The sequence below is a fragment of the Oryzias latipes genome, chromosome 22, assembly GCF_053564925.1.
Source record: "Oryzias latipes strain Hd-rR chromosome 22, Olatipes_Hd-rR_3.1".
Classification (NCBI taxonomy): domain Eukaryota; kingdom Metazoa; phylum Chordata; class Actinopteri; order Beloniformes; family Adrianichthyidae; genus Oryzias; species Oryzias latipes.
The window spans coordinates 11,563,633-11,577,908 of record NC_136258.1 but is presented as its reverse complement, the minus strand read 5'-3'; the positions used below and the strand labels follow the sequence as shown (position 1 = coordinate 11,577,908).

Sequence of the window (14,276 nt, the reverse complement as noted above, 5' to 3'; positions counted from 1 at the left end):
GGAGCGTTGGCATCCTCGCAACAGGACAGCTGAGATGCTGCAGGCTTCACAACGCCGAACCATGAGTTGTCTGGCCTGCTCTGTGTGAATAATGTTCTTTGAAGCGCTTTCTAACCAAGGTGCAAATGCATCTAAGTAGGAGTTCTTCTAACCACTCGCACTGAAGAGTTCATCATCACACTGCAGCAGGTCTTTCACATCGCTAAAGCAAACCATCGTTTCTGCACTGGTTTTCATTTGTGCCGTTACCATTAGAAAAATCTTCAGCCGGCTGAACATTTTTCATCAACTGGAATCATATTTGTTTGGAAAAGTGTTACAGCAGGCGCCCATGCTTTTTCTTCCATAAATCAAAGCAATCAGCAATTATTTGTTGTTTAGTAATGTGTTTAGTGTCAGTAAGTGAGTTTCATTTGTGTTCTATTGCTTATTGCTTAGCAAATTGGGATGCAACATTACTATATTTGCATTGCTTCTGAAAAACTCTGATGTGGCCCTCTAGCGGTTGTTAGTGGGAAAACAACTATATGAGCCTTCTTCCCTTCCTCCACTTTCGGCTTCTCCCATCAGGGGTCGCCACAGCGAACTAGTCGCATGGTAAATTTGGCAATGTTTTACGCCGGATGCCCTTCCTGACGCAACCTTCTCAAACCGGGCTTGGAACCGGCACAGAGGTAGAGAAGGGAACAGGGAGCAGCCCGGAGTCGAACCCTGGTTTCACGGACAGAAGGCGCCGCAAACCAGCACGAGCTAAACGCCTTCTAACTTTTTAAAAAATCACATATAAGTCGCACCCGAGCATAAGTCAACCCCCGGCCAAACCGCAATTATAATTTCTCCGTGATAAAACAGTTGGCACGTCCATGAATTAAAAAGGACGCCGACTATACGTCACTAGCAAATCCAAGTCCCTGATTGGTCAGAGTTCAACTGGTTTAACTTTCATTGTGCATTCAGTGGCTGTATGTTTTGTATGTGGAGCCCAAAAACTGACTTTAAAACTAAAGTAGTGGCTCGTGAATGCGCGAGTTTTGAACACAGAATCCTGAAACGTGTATATGTGAGTGTTTACATAAACTTTTCATTGGAAGTGGTCGGCTGAACATGCTTTGTCGAGCTTGGTGTGAACGTAGCATTATATTTAGAAAACTACGTTACTTAACCATGAAACACATACAAGAATTTTTTAACTTTCTTAATCCGTCATGTAGTCGCCGCACTTTTGTTAGTTTTCCAAGGCTTTGAGTCAAAAAGTCAAAAGCCACAATCCAAAATATCTGAAGAGGAATCTTTTAATCCCATTATGCATTTCAGTCAAAAATCCTGTTATGGTAAAACTCTACTTCTTCCATTTCTTCTTGTGTCAGTTTGGCTTTATTTGACATTGTTTGCAAACCTACAATGACATAACAAAATGCTCCCCTGTTGGCTTTTGGCATTGTTTCTTTTCTGTCACTCAATTTGATAAATCTTTTTTAACATTTCCCCCATATCATCTTACTTTTAAGCACCCATCTGTTCCTTTTCTTTTTTTTACCACCTGCATGCTGAGCAAACCGTTTGCCTGTCAGTCTTCCTATCAGATTCCCTGTATATGTGACAAAAGTAAATTTGCAATGGCAGAGAAGAAGGAAGGCGGCAAGGGAGAGGTCGGAGGAGCTAATGATAGAATGTGGGCCAGATGCAGGCGCACCTCCTTGAGATGGAGGGTTACAGACCTCAATGTTGAAATAAATATGAGAATAGAAAAAGATGAGAGTGAGGGCGGCAGGGCGAGCAGGTGAAAAGCTTGTATCAAATCTGGCTCTTGGCTTATGTCACATTTAATTCCTGACCTCTCCTGTTTGTCTGCTGCAAAATCTACAGAAGGCTTATCACTGCTTTCATTTTTCCTGCAGCAACACACATTTAGGGTTCCAACTATCCAAAAGGGCCCATGAATGGCATCATTTTTAAGTTTGTGCACAATTAATAAGAGCTGCTGAACTTTTTTAGAACACGAATTTTGAATCAAATTTGAGTCAAAGCAATAGTTTCTGTAAAAAAAAAAAGCTTTATTCGGTTGCGAAAAGCACTAATGCAACCTTCTCCCTTTAAATGAGCCGAATAAAAAGATTAACTACAATGTAATATTAAATTAAACATATAGCTGTTTTTTCTTTTTTACTTGTCCTGTCCAACAGCTGAGCAAACAGACAGTCTGTCTTGGACAAATTTTACCGTTACAATAGGGGGTTATAATCTTTTGACACACAAGGACTATATCTGCATAAACTCCTTTTTGTATTTGAGGCCAGACTTTATTTATATTGATTATGTCTGTATACTTTTTATCATCTTTTTGGACTGGATAGACAAGAAGAGAGACGATGGAGCTGTTTTTTAACACTTGGTTACCAGAACTTTAGCTCCAGTGTTGACATTCTTTTGACTACGTAGCTCTTTAACTGTTTATGCAGTTAATATAATTCCTGAAGGGGGGAAAATATACTGATATGTAAGACTTTACAGCAGTAAAGTGCTTATACAATCTATGTACGGTAAATCAGCTGATACTGTTGCACAGAAAAGTGGCTTTGTGAGGCAAAGGGGTTATGAAAAGACCCTTCCCCCTGCATCAAAATCAGCTGATTCACGTTAATAGCATAAAGGGGTTAGGACTTCCTGTATGTCAAATAGCATGTGTTATGTCGATGTCCCCAGCAACAAGTGATGGGCAGATGAAGCTTCATGAAGCATTGAAGTGTTTCATCCAATTGGTTGACTCCGGTGCCATGCTTCTTGAAGCTTCATTTACTTTAGTAGTAAAATCTACTGGACACAAAACTATCAGCTGGTATGAAGAACAGAAATGTTTAAAACGAGTCACTAAACATTTTTAGACATTTTCTTAATGCATTAAGTGCAGCCTGGTCTCAACAAAAAAAATTTTTGTGATTTTTTGTTTACACCCAAAAATGTATCTTCTTCCTAGTGTCTAGTACTGTGTTTTTAGAAGAATAAACTCAACAGAAATATAGCTGTGAGGAAAAAATGCTAATTAGGCATAATTTCTACTGTTTGGATTTCATCTGAACTGTTTGAATTAATTTATGAAATATCCTAATTTATTTGGAAAAATCATCCCAAAATTACTTTATTTAAGTTTAGGCCGTGGGGTTAATTACAGCCCATACATTTCTAATAGTGCTGTAACCTCAAACATAAAACCAAAACCCAACTGATTCAGAAATATAAACCTTCAAAGACTTTGTTGTATTAAAGTGCTAGTCTCCTTATAAGGTATCTTTAAGTCTAACAACTCAGAACCACAAAGTTGCTAAAATGAACAGAAAAACTGAGAAAAGTTGAGCTTGTCAGCAGAGACAAAATATGGTGTTGCCATGGTAACTCACTTGCACTTCTGCATGTGTGCGCAGGAGGGAAAAATAGAGAATGTGCTGAGGAATGACTTGTGGATAGCAGAGAAAAAGGGCAATACATTCTAATGTGCAACAATAAACACAAAATCATTGAGCTGCTCTAACATGTATGTCCGTGCAGCAGCTCTTATAGTTTCCCTTCACTGCCTCACACAATGAACATTACTATGAAGTGCTTCTCATTTCAGATGAATCTCTAAGTGCTTTAAAAATATTTTCCATTTTAGTCCATGTGTTAATAAAAGTAAAGCTTTAAAGAGTTTAGGTTTTCTGCGCGTCGCTCTTCCACTAATAAATTGTCATAAAAATGTTCTACTTTTTTCTTCTTGGGTTTGGGTAAAAGTCTGATAAATCAACCCCCCCCCCCCCCTTCCCTCACAAAGAGAGCTCCATTGTGCTGAAAGCCCTTCCCCTCCATTTTGCATGGCGTCTTTTACAGGGGGGGGTCCTCCAGAGACCTGCCTGTTGCTGTGTTTCCTTGACTCCCAATTGGAGAGATGCGTGCCATTATGTGCTGTTGACATTGCTGAGGGCTAAGCGCTTTTATATATAACACAGAGTGACATGCACTGAAGACGTTTTGGCAAACCTGGATTTTTGTCTGTCCTCACAGACGTTTGGAACAATTTTAACTTCCTTTTATCAGACAAATATCAAGTACTTGAATAAGAGGCTTTAGCCTTCTTTATGGCAACAGTAAAACCAGAATTATCTGTCCTCAGCTAATCAGTACCTGACATGATCATTGAATCAGAAAAGATGGAAAACGCTAGGTAACATACATACTGGCAGAAGTAAAGGTCAAGGGTATGAAGAGTTGGTAAAGGACCTAGTAAAATTCTAGTTGTTGTAGTAGTTGCAGTTCCTCAAATGACCACTGGAGTCAGGTGTTAGAAGGTGGCAGTGAGTTCCATGTTGAGACAAACCCACACCAGAAATGAACTCTTGCTTAACGTAGACTTCAAAAATCCTTTATAATGTTTATTTTTGTATTTTTTCTTAATAACTATGTGTGTTTGTGGGGGATGAGAGGTGTTTGTGTAAATCAGCTGTTTTGATTTTTCAAAGGTCCAGTTTCCTAAGAGTGAATGAATATATTTATATGGTTGCTTTTAGACTATTTTAATACTCATCAAGCACATGTTATAAGAAACTTTATTGGTATGTGTTTATAACAAGTTAAAGAGAACTTGAGTGCCAGGCCACAAAAAAGAGACGATAGCTTCACTGGTAAGTAAGGAAAGCTTCTACCTGCCAGAGATTCCCTGAACTCTCATGGCATTCAAATAATTAAAAAAAAACATAATTAATATCAGTGGCTCATTTGAATTGACACCCAGCAAATTAAGTTCAGTCATCGTTGTTTTGCATTTTAAACAACAAAAGCAGACTTTCTCGAATTTGCTGACATCCATCTAGCCATAAGGAATGGCAGAAGCCACTATTCAGCAGTGGATTCAGTTTATTTTTTGTAGACAGAAGCATGGCTTTGAAGTTTATTTTTGTGCACGCTAATTTGTGCATAAAGCTCAGATTTAAGATTAATTTGTCCCAAAGCTTTATTCTAAACCAAGAAGTGTTTGCACTGACCAGGTCACTGGCTCTGCATATGTTGGTACTGTGTTTGTACCTGAGATTCATGGCTTATTGCGTAGTAAAATATGTTGCCTCAAAACAGCATGTTTTGTCCTCCTTGACTTCCTTTTTCAAAGAACTTTTTTTTTTTTTGCATACCTCTCAACTATCAAATTAGAGCTTTTAGTAAACCTGCACAGAAGGAATGTTATGAGATTTCAAAACTGAAAAACTAAACAATATACTTTTGGTTGCAATAGTTGTATAAATAATAATATTTCCCAAACTGTTAAGAGTAAATCTTTAACTTGTTAAGGGGTATTTTGCAATAGTCTTATCACTGGAATGGAAGGGATACCATCATTATACACTGCACTCTTAACTGTAAGATTTACTCCTTATATTCCCATTTAAAGTCAAAAATGACTTTTAAGATGAGCTATAAGTTTAACTATTTTTTTTAAACAGAGACAGAAGTTTCTTTTCTATGTGCATACATAAATGAGCCAAACAAGGAGAGGTCTGATTTGGCAGGGCATCACAATGCAGCTCAATATAAGTGGGTTAATAAACAGTTTTTACACTGAGCAGCGGGATTCAATTCATCCAAGCAAAGTCCATTCATTTCCATTTTCCTTTCCCTTTTCTCTTGTATTTTCTGGCAGAGTTAAGAACCCACTACTTTGTTATCAACTGTGCAAGCAATCTCATTTAATCACCAGCAAATCCTAAGCAGACATTGCTCGCAAACTATTTGTAAGTGCATGCAATATTGTTCTCTTTATTAGGAGTCTTAGTGAAATTGGCCCCAAATGTTCACATTTTTCAGTTCAGAAACTGCTGCTTGCTCTCGTCAGTAACAGCTTTTGTCTGCAGACCACGCACAGCGCTCCGCCACCGCGCACCACCTGCCAGCACAGCCTCTGTCCACCAACACTTGCCTGGGCTGAGTTCCTCCTCAAGAAGTAACAAAAATACAACAACAACCCTTCGATGATCATCAAGCTTTTCCCCAAAGTGGCCATAACTGGGTTTAAAACTGAACCGAATAACTGTGGGATCCCAGAAGGCTGCTGGTTAGGTTTTGGCGCTCTCACTTCTTTTTCCTGGTTCAGCTTTTTTTGGGTTTGTTACATTATTAAGACGACAGGATATTGTTGCAAGATGATTCTTCCAACAATTCCATATGGCATGACTTACCATTGAGTTCATATCCTTACATAAAGACAGGTTTCCACCTGTCTTTATGTCCACCTGATCGTTCAGGATAACCACATGCCTACACAAATAAACTCCCAGATGACTTTGATCCAAGCCGCCTCAAAGCAGCAAAAGAGAAGCCCTTCAATTCCAAAAGACTTTGGCAAAATCTGTATCAAAGCTATGAGCTGATCTGCTAACACAGAACAAATAACAGAAACATGCAAAGCCTAAGACTACAGCTGCCAAAAAGCTTGGAGTGGAACTTCTTTAAAACAACAAACAGAAACAGAAGCTCTGGTGAGATTGTATCTCTCACGTCTTTTTTTTAATATATATATAAACCCCAAAGACTACAGGATTGCCAGTGTCAGAATTAGTCTTTCAATCTAAGGTACAATTAAGTACACAATCTCCCCTCATGGTTCAGGAAGCATGAAAAGGATGATCACAGCTCAGTTAGATGACTCCCAGAAACCTGCAAACGCCAAGTCTGCTCCTTCAGTTAAAGAAAGAGTTATTACCTCCTTTCCAACGGTTAACTCTATCACAGGAATAATTTGGAATAATGAATGCAATCAGATTTAGAATAATATTTCCAATGACTTTTCAATGGCAGTCTTAATTGAGTTTGTGTGTGTGTTTGTGTCGGAACCGACATCTGCCTTGCCCGATTTTTAAAGGTCCGACAGGTAGATGAGAAAAGAAAAAGAGCCCTCAAAAAGAATGTTATTTCTAAAAAATAATAAAGGTGAATTCACCGTTTGAGAAACTTTATGAACAGCATCCTCGTAACACTGAATTTTAGGCATTATTATGAAGTCTGTGGGAAAAACTGTTGCAATAAATCCATATTTAGAGTAAAGACTTCTGGTTTTTGTCTGTTAAATGCAGATTTCTTTTTTCCTTAAAGTTGAATCTCTTCTACTGTTTTCTCACTGACTCTTTTCTGAAAAATAAAACTTTCCAAATATGTTTGCATTTTGCTAACTATGCTAGCCTGGGGGTTTCAATTTGTCGGCCTGGGCAGCCGATAAATTGCGACAAGAATGAGTCAGATGTCGTGAAGAGGTTTTTCAAAATAAAACGTCCTTCATAATCAGATTACAAAGAAAAGAAAAGAAAAAGTAGGCTGTGTTTTTCTTCTCTGTGGCTCAGTACCAACTGTCCTACAAACCAGAACCAGGCCATGACCCGGGGTTCAGAACATCACTGGTCTAAAGGTTCCAGACTACAACATGGTATGTTTCTGAGGAAGACGGAGGCGAATTGAAATGAACTGTAAAAATTTTAAATAAAATGTAAGTAAACTGAAAAAAGTGTTATAAACTCTTCTTTTGATAAGAACACAGTAGCTGTTCAGCACATGAACTAGTTTGTCATTTACTCATGGAAACTCTTCAAGTTTTCGATTAAAGGACACCGATTTTTAAAGATAAAAAAAAAAAAGATAATTGGTTTTGAATTTTTTAAATAAAGATTATGACCTTATTATATTGTGCTTGTTCAGAGGAACACATGGTTCTAAATGGTAACAAACTTACAATTTTTGTTTAAAATGAACAGGTTAGGAGGGCTGGGAGGTGGATGGGCCTCTATTATTTAATAGTAATATTGTTTTCTACAAACTAAATATGTCTATAATTAATTGAGTAGGTCAATAGCATTTGGGCTAGTTTGGTACTTACTAGAGGGCTGCAGGAGCATTTTTCTATTTGTTTTTATTCCTTTGTCCCTCAAGGAATGCCACTCATCTTACGCCCAGCAATCCCCTCCTTTACTTTTACACTCCCCAATAGACCTTTTTCGCAAAAACCGGAAGTACGTCATCAACGTGTAAACCTAGTTCCGGTTTGTGCTTCGCTGGCGGAGGAATGGCAGAGCCTAGAGTGTTTTCGAAGAGCCTGAGTTGTGTTCCGAAGTTCACCAGCACCGATGTGATGAAGAGTGTGAAGATGCAATCGTCCACTAAAGGAAACAAATTGGACATGGGATATAAATTCGTCCACGAAGAGTTTATCCACCATTACCAAGGTAAGCTTCAGCTAGCTTTAGCCATAGCCGCATCACCGGTAACTCTGTGTGTTTACGTCAACTGTAAATCCTGGTGTTATTAATTTGTAATATAAGGCATCGCAGTGAATATGTTGTGTGTATGTTTAAGTGAAAAGGCATGAGATTAACATAACACCCAAAAATTTGGTGAAGCTGTAAATAAGAAATGTTAAGTTGCCCGTATGCGTGTTCATTTTGCTGCGGTTGCGGCACTTTCTTCACTTACTAGTATTATTTTTCTGAAAGTATGGTGAGCAGAAGTCCTCTTTTCCTGGACATGTCCTCTCTTTTGATACTTATATAATAAAATAACATTGAACATAGATGAAATGTAATTATATTTGCTTCATGTATGCAGCTCTGAACACCAATTACTCTCGATGAAATATCTCACAAACTCACTTCACTCCTCTTTTTTACAAACTCAAATCTGGTCACCCTATTGACAGTTATAGTTTCATGTCATTCTGAACATTGATGTAGCAACATAAGTATGTCCTAATTTTAACCTATATAATTTATTGTGTCTAGATATCACTGGACGCAGAAAGTGCCAACCTGAAAGCTTTCGTCTGCAGTTGTGTGGCTGCTAAAGGATTTTGCAATCACATAGTTGCCATCCTGTTCCAGACCGCACATTATTCACAGCTGGGTCTGCAGGCTGCTCCACCCCCCTGGCCTGCACGAGTGGCTTGCAAAGATGGCACAGGTGGGTTTGTGATCATATTGTCATTATTTTTTAAGAACGTATGTGTATCCATAACAACTCTAAATTATTATAAAAACACCCCAAGTAGTTACTACAGACTTTAATTGCTTTCTGCCTTTTACTTATAAGGGAATCCATCCTGAACCGGTTAGTGAGCTGGTGGTGCAAAAACCCAAAACAGTTGGCAGGGACGGTCAGAGGTCCACACTGTAAAAGGCATACAGGTGATTAACTTTTTGTTGCTTTGTGAGCAAGTTAAGTTTTTTTTTTTTTTAATCTTATGACTAACCAAATTATGGTTACAGCAGATATAATGAATTAAATTGAAATGTAGTTATGCACTTATGTCTAACTTTTGTGTGTTGTGTTTCTCTTGTGTAGGACCACAGCCAGATCCATATATGATGGCATCTGGAAGCAGATTATGCCAGGTGCAGCCCCAACCTCTCATGGTTGTGTTGGATGGGTTTCTGAGATGGAATGAAATAGAACTTGGATATATATTGTGGCAAATGCATGAATGCATACCTTAAATTACACTTATCTTGTCTTTAACAATCAGTTCAGCCTTCTGTCTTACTGTTGATCTGTAATGTTATTTTTTATTGTAAATGTTTGATGTTATTTGCATACCAAAAAATTAAACGAGGCACAATTTTGACCAAAATTGTTTTATTTGTTCATCTAATTTTTTTGTGTAGTCAGTCACATTTCAACAGAAAAACATTACGAATATAACAATTATATTTAATTAGATTTTAAGAATATGTGGAAACACTAAATTTTTCCATACTATTTGCACATTATACATTATTTACATACCAAACATTAATTCACTCTTCAAAACAAAAAAGTCCATGATAATTTGCCAAAACACGGCGGTTAAGCCAGATCTGATTCACACTGCCCATCAGTGTGAGCGGCACAGAGAGTTCCTGATGTGAAAGGACTTTATCCTACTGATCACTCTTTCCACCATAATTCTGAGGCGGGCCATGGCTGCGGTTTGTTCTGTTTCCTCCTTGCTGAATTGAGTTGAAAGCTTAAAAGGTGGAATGATGATCTTAGATCCAATGTCAGTTAGGAGGTCTTGAACGAGGAACTTTTGTCCGCCATGACATCGTCTCCTGGGTCCAGCAAAGGAACTTGGCTTCTAAGTCATGGATGTAATCCAAAGCCTCATCCAGAGCACCTGTGAAGATAAAGAAATTAAAAATCAGTCTTAATATATTAATGCTACCTTTCAACACAACACAGTAATCATGTTTTGAAAAGTATGTTAAGTATTTAATTACAAATACATTTCATTTATTTTTGTTAAGGAAATTACAAAATGACAAAATGCTCAAAAGTGATTAAATACATGTAATTAAAATAGGTGAGAGCATGAACATCTTTTATTATAAATATTAATTTGTTCAGGTAGAAATGCATGTATCCAATAACGGTACACATAGTTGACTAACGTTAACCAAACACATTATGAACAACCTTACCTGCAGGTGGGTGTGTCACGTAGTCGTGATCCATCTTTACTGTCTTAGCTTAGCCACCATGTCGCTAGTATCTTCACAGCTTAGCTGCATAGCCTGACGTTTGAGGTTCTGTCATATTCTGACTCCCTTCTCAAAGGATCAGTAAAGTTGTTCCAAGGGAAAATACTCGGGGCAACACCACTCTTCAGGCGACGAACGACGCAGCCGCACCACAATCCGGAGCGAAGTGCCGGCAGCAGAGGGTGCTACCTGTGTTTACATTAAAACTATGCCCTTCATCTCTTCGGATCGCCTATATCCATTTGGGTTTCAGGTTTGGATCCACAGGAAAATAATGAAATGAAAGGTAAGGCTGTTTTTGGTTGGAAGACGAACAGCCTGGAACGCAACAGAGACTGCAACTCTTCGACTCTGCCATTCTTCATATCTGCTGCTACGCTAACAGGAAGTTGTTTTACACGTCATTGACGTATTTCCGGTCGAAAAATGCGGAAGTGTGAAAAAGGTCTATTAATCTTTGATGACAAATATCCTGCCGAAAATAATAGCTACTGGCAGCATTCGAGCGATTTTGGCTCTGGCACTGAAAAAGCCCAAGTGGGTCGAGCCCTTTTGTGTATTAATGTGCACGAGAAAGAGCAAGGGAGCACATGGAGGAGGAGGAGGAGGAGGAGGCACACCTGAGCAAAAAACAAAAATAGGCCTTTGCTTGTGAATTTCCTATGGTCCACAGTTACAGTTCAATCACCCAACGGAGAAGAGGGAACAACTTGAGTTTGTTAAAACTGACGCCTGCGAACTCCGAGCATCTGCAATTCTAATCACGCTCCAACAAAAAAGGTTGTTTGAACTCGTCTTCCCCGTCAAGCTAAAATTTGGTCTCCAGGAACAGCGGAGTGGCCTGTAGCCGACCGCTGAATTTGAGCTTCGTTATGAAGGTCTTCACCGTCCTGCTTTTTTGGACAAATCTGTATTCACAGTCAGGCTGTGGAGAGAAAGTGAGTCACCCTCCTCACTGCTGCACAGACGCTGCGAAATCATTTCACCTTAACGTTTGGCGATTCTTCTCTGCCATGACTTTTATCACTATTTATCTTTGAATCTCTTTATTTTTGTAAGAACTTTCCCCAGGAGTTGAGTATTAAAGGGTTTTAGACTTTGTAATTCATTCAAGTGCAGGCGCTTCATCTTTGATGCACTTTTAAAGCCACGGTCTCTCTTCTTTTCTTTTTCTACAAAGCACACTCTTTTAAAATCCTGGGATGCACCGCATCTTTGCAGCTATTTTAAATGCGGTGTCATCTGCGGAGCACATTATTGCATCACCGTTATCAAGCGTTACAGGGTCTCTTCTGTTTTTTTCTCTGTGTTGCCTTTTTCTCTTTCATAGAATTAAAATAAATAATTCATTGTGTGTTTAAAAAACCCATCAATGCTTCTTAAGTTGCCATTCTTTTCCCCACATTTGTCATTTTAGTATCTTTTCTGCTTGAAATGCATATTTATTGCGATTATTCATTGTTTCAGCCCTGCTTTCCAACCAAATAAAGTGAGAAGAGGGCTTTCCTTTTCTTCCTAATGCACAAAGTGAACATGGACGTCTTGAGCCATTTAAAACCCTGATGGTCTGAAGGCCAATTACCGCAATCTACACAGAAACCTGCTGGAAAGAGCATGAATTAAAGATGATACTCTCAAGAAATGATGTGAATGCGAGTGCAGGGTGCATCACAAGGAAACGTTTCAGGAAACATTTTTGTCAAACATTTGCTAAACTGGTATTTCTGCATGTTCCAAACAAACCAAGCCTGCTGTAGAATAATGTGAAGGAGGCCCAGAAATGTTTCACATGCTAAGCTTCACTTGCAGACTCATGTATATGTATTCTTTTTTTACAGCATACATGGAAAAAAAAAGTAAATAAATGTGAGGTTCTGGCTTGTGGGGTGTAAAGCGTGACTCCAATTAAAAAGGCTTTTTTGGTTCATTAATTAAGCAATTTGAAACTATGTCAATTTGAGAGCTTTGTTGTAAACACTGATCCCTCTAGATCAGGGGTGTCCAACTCATTTTGGTTCGGGGGCTGAATTCAGTCCGTCTGATCTCAAGTGGGCCGGACCGGTAACGTAAAAGCAAAATAACGGCTTTGTTTTAGTTTTTTTTACTCAATTTGAAAAAATGCCTCAACCAACATAGTACCCTAATCACTTGGGACCAATGGATCTCAAATAATATTAAATAAATAAAAAAAAGAGTGGGGTATTCATTTTTATACAGACGGAATATTTTACATCTGACATTAAAGCAATAAACTTTTCTTTATATCTCCTGGTGGGGCTGAATGTTATACAGTAAACCCTTGTTTTTCGCGGGGGTTACGTTCCAAAAAGAACCCGTGATAGGCAAAATCCATGAAGTAGAAACCTTTTTTTTTAACAATTATTATACAATTAAATACTCAACTGCAACCATTTCACAGGCTCAAGCATTTGTTTCACAAATAAAAATAGATTTGTTTCACAAATCAACAAATAACTTCTGTACTTTACTGTCAAATAATAATTTTAATCATCAATGTGAACAGAAGGCTTCAAATCACAGAGATTAGCCCCGCCCACCGCGACCCGAGTAATTGGATTAAACGGGAGAAAATTTAAAATGATTATGAAAAAAATACAAAGTACAGTCGGACAAAAAGTGACTCAGGTGTATTTCACTGCTCTACAGACTGAGCCGCTGCATCCTGACTCCGCTCTGCAGTGTTTTCTCCTGTTGAAGCCCGCGGTGCAGGTGTGTTTGTTTGGGAGAAGAATATAGTGATAGGCAGTTGCTGTTGCTCTATTTCTTTGGGTTTTAGAGAAACTCGAAATTGCAAGAGAGTTTACACATACGTATTATAAATTTGGCGAGCTGTTTTACGTACGGGTACATATTAAACTGCAACGTTATTGACGCACAGGTAGAGAAGAAGCGGAGTGACTTTTCAGCCAATCAGAATGCAGAACACAATGCACGATGCAGATCTGTGAAGTAGCGAAACCGTGAAAAGTAAACCGTGTTTTAGCGATGGATCACTGTATTCCTTGAGCACTGCAATCTGTTGATGACATACAAAAAGCATTCGGGTTGGTATTCAGCTTTGTGAAAGAAAAAAAAACTGTCCATTTTCCTGGAAAGCTCCTCACTCCACTTCACTTTTTGACAACATTTTGGTCATAAGGGTGTCACTACTGATCATCCTCATAGCAGGTTAACAGTGGTGAGGCTCATGGGGAACCAAACTGCATCTTACCCAGACACATAGCTGTTAGGTTTCACCTATGGCACGTGCAGAGATATGCTGTTTCACCTGCTTTGATTTTCCTTTGCTCCCCCTAGTGGCGGCATTGCGCATTTCGGTAATTTCTTTAAAAAATCATAACTCGCCACAGGAATGGACTAGAAACTTGCTTTCTTTTTTAATCATCCTTATGGTTTTTACTCTTCATATGTGGGCCGGATTAAACCACCTGGGGACCGTATCCGGCCCGCGGGCCGTTTTTTTGACACCCCTGCTCTAGATTATTCTTTTCCGTTACATGAACATAGAGACATGTCTTTTACAGGCCACTGTTGTGTTTTACATTCTTTCTCTTTAGAGTGATGATTTTGTAAAGCAGCCAAGCAGACACTAAACCTTTTTATTTTTAAAAGTTTAACCCTTGTGCGATCCTAAGCACTTTAACATTGGGAGTTGGGTCATCTAGACCCACTAGACAGTGCTCTGAACCTTTTTTCTTCAATGATTTCTGATCTTCACTGGTGTCCATGGATTACATG

General features: G+C 38.7%; 1 protein-coding gene and 1 long non-coding RNA gene across 4 annotated transcripts in view; one reads left to right on the top strand and one right to left on the bottom strand.

Moving 5' to 3' along the window:
• lingo2b (leucine rich repeat and Ig domain containing 2b) overlaps window positions 1-14,276 on the bottom strand; it is a 60,574-nt gene that overhangs the window by 36,829 nt on the left and 9,469 nt on the right. The window lies entirely within an intron of this gene.
• LOC111946854 (uncharacterized) lies at window positions 7,986-9,628 on the top strand. 2 transcript variants are annotated; one of them, XR_002872637.2, is made up of 4 exons: window positions 7,986-8,231; window positions 8,784-8,961; window positions 9,091-9,185; window positions 9,343-9,628. It is a non-coding gene; the product is annotated as an uncharacterized LOC111946854 (long non-coding RNA). The 2 variants fall into 2 exon arrangements; XR_013653068.1 differs by having other exon boundaries at window positions 9,091-9,628.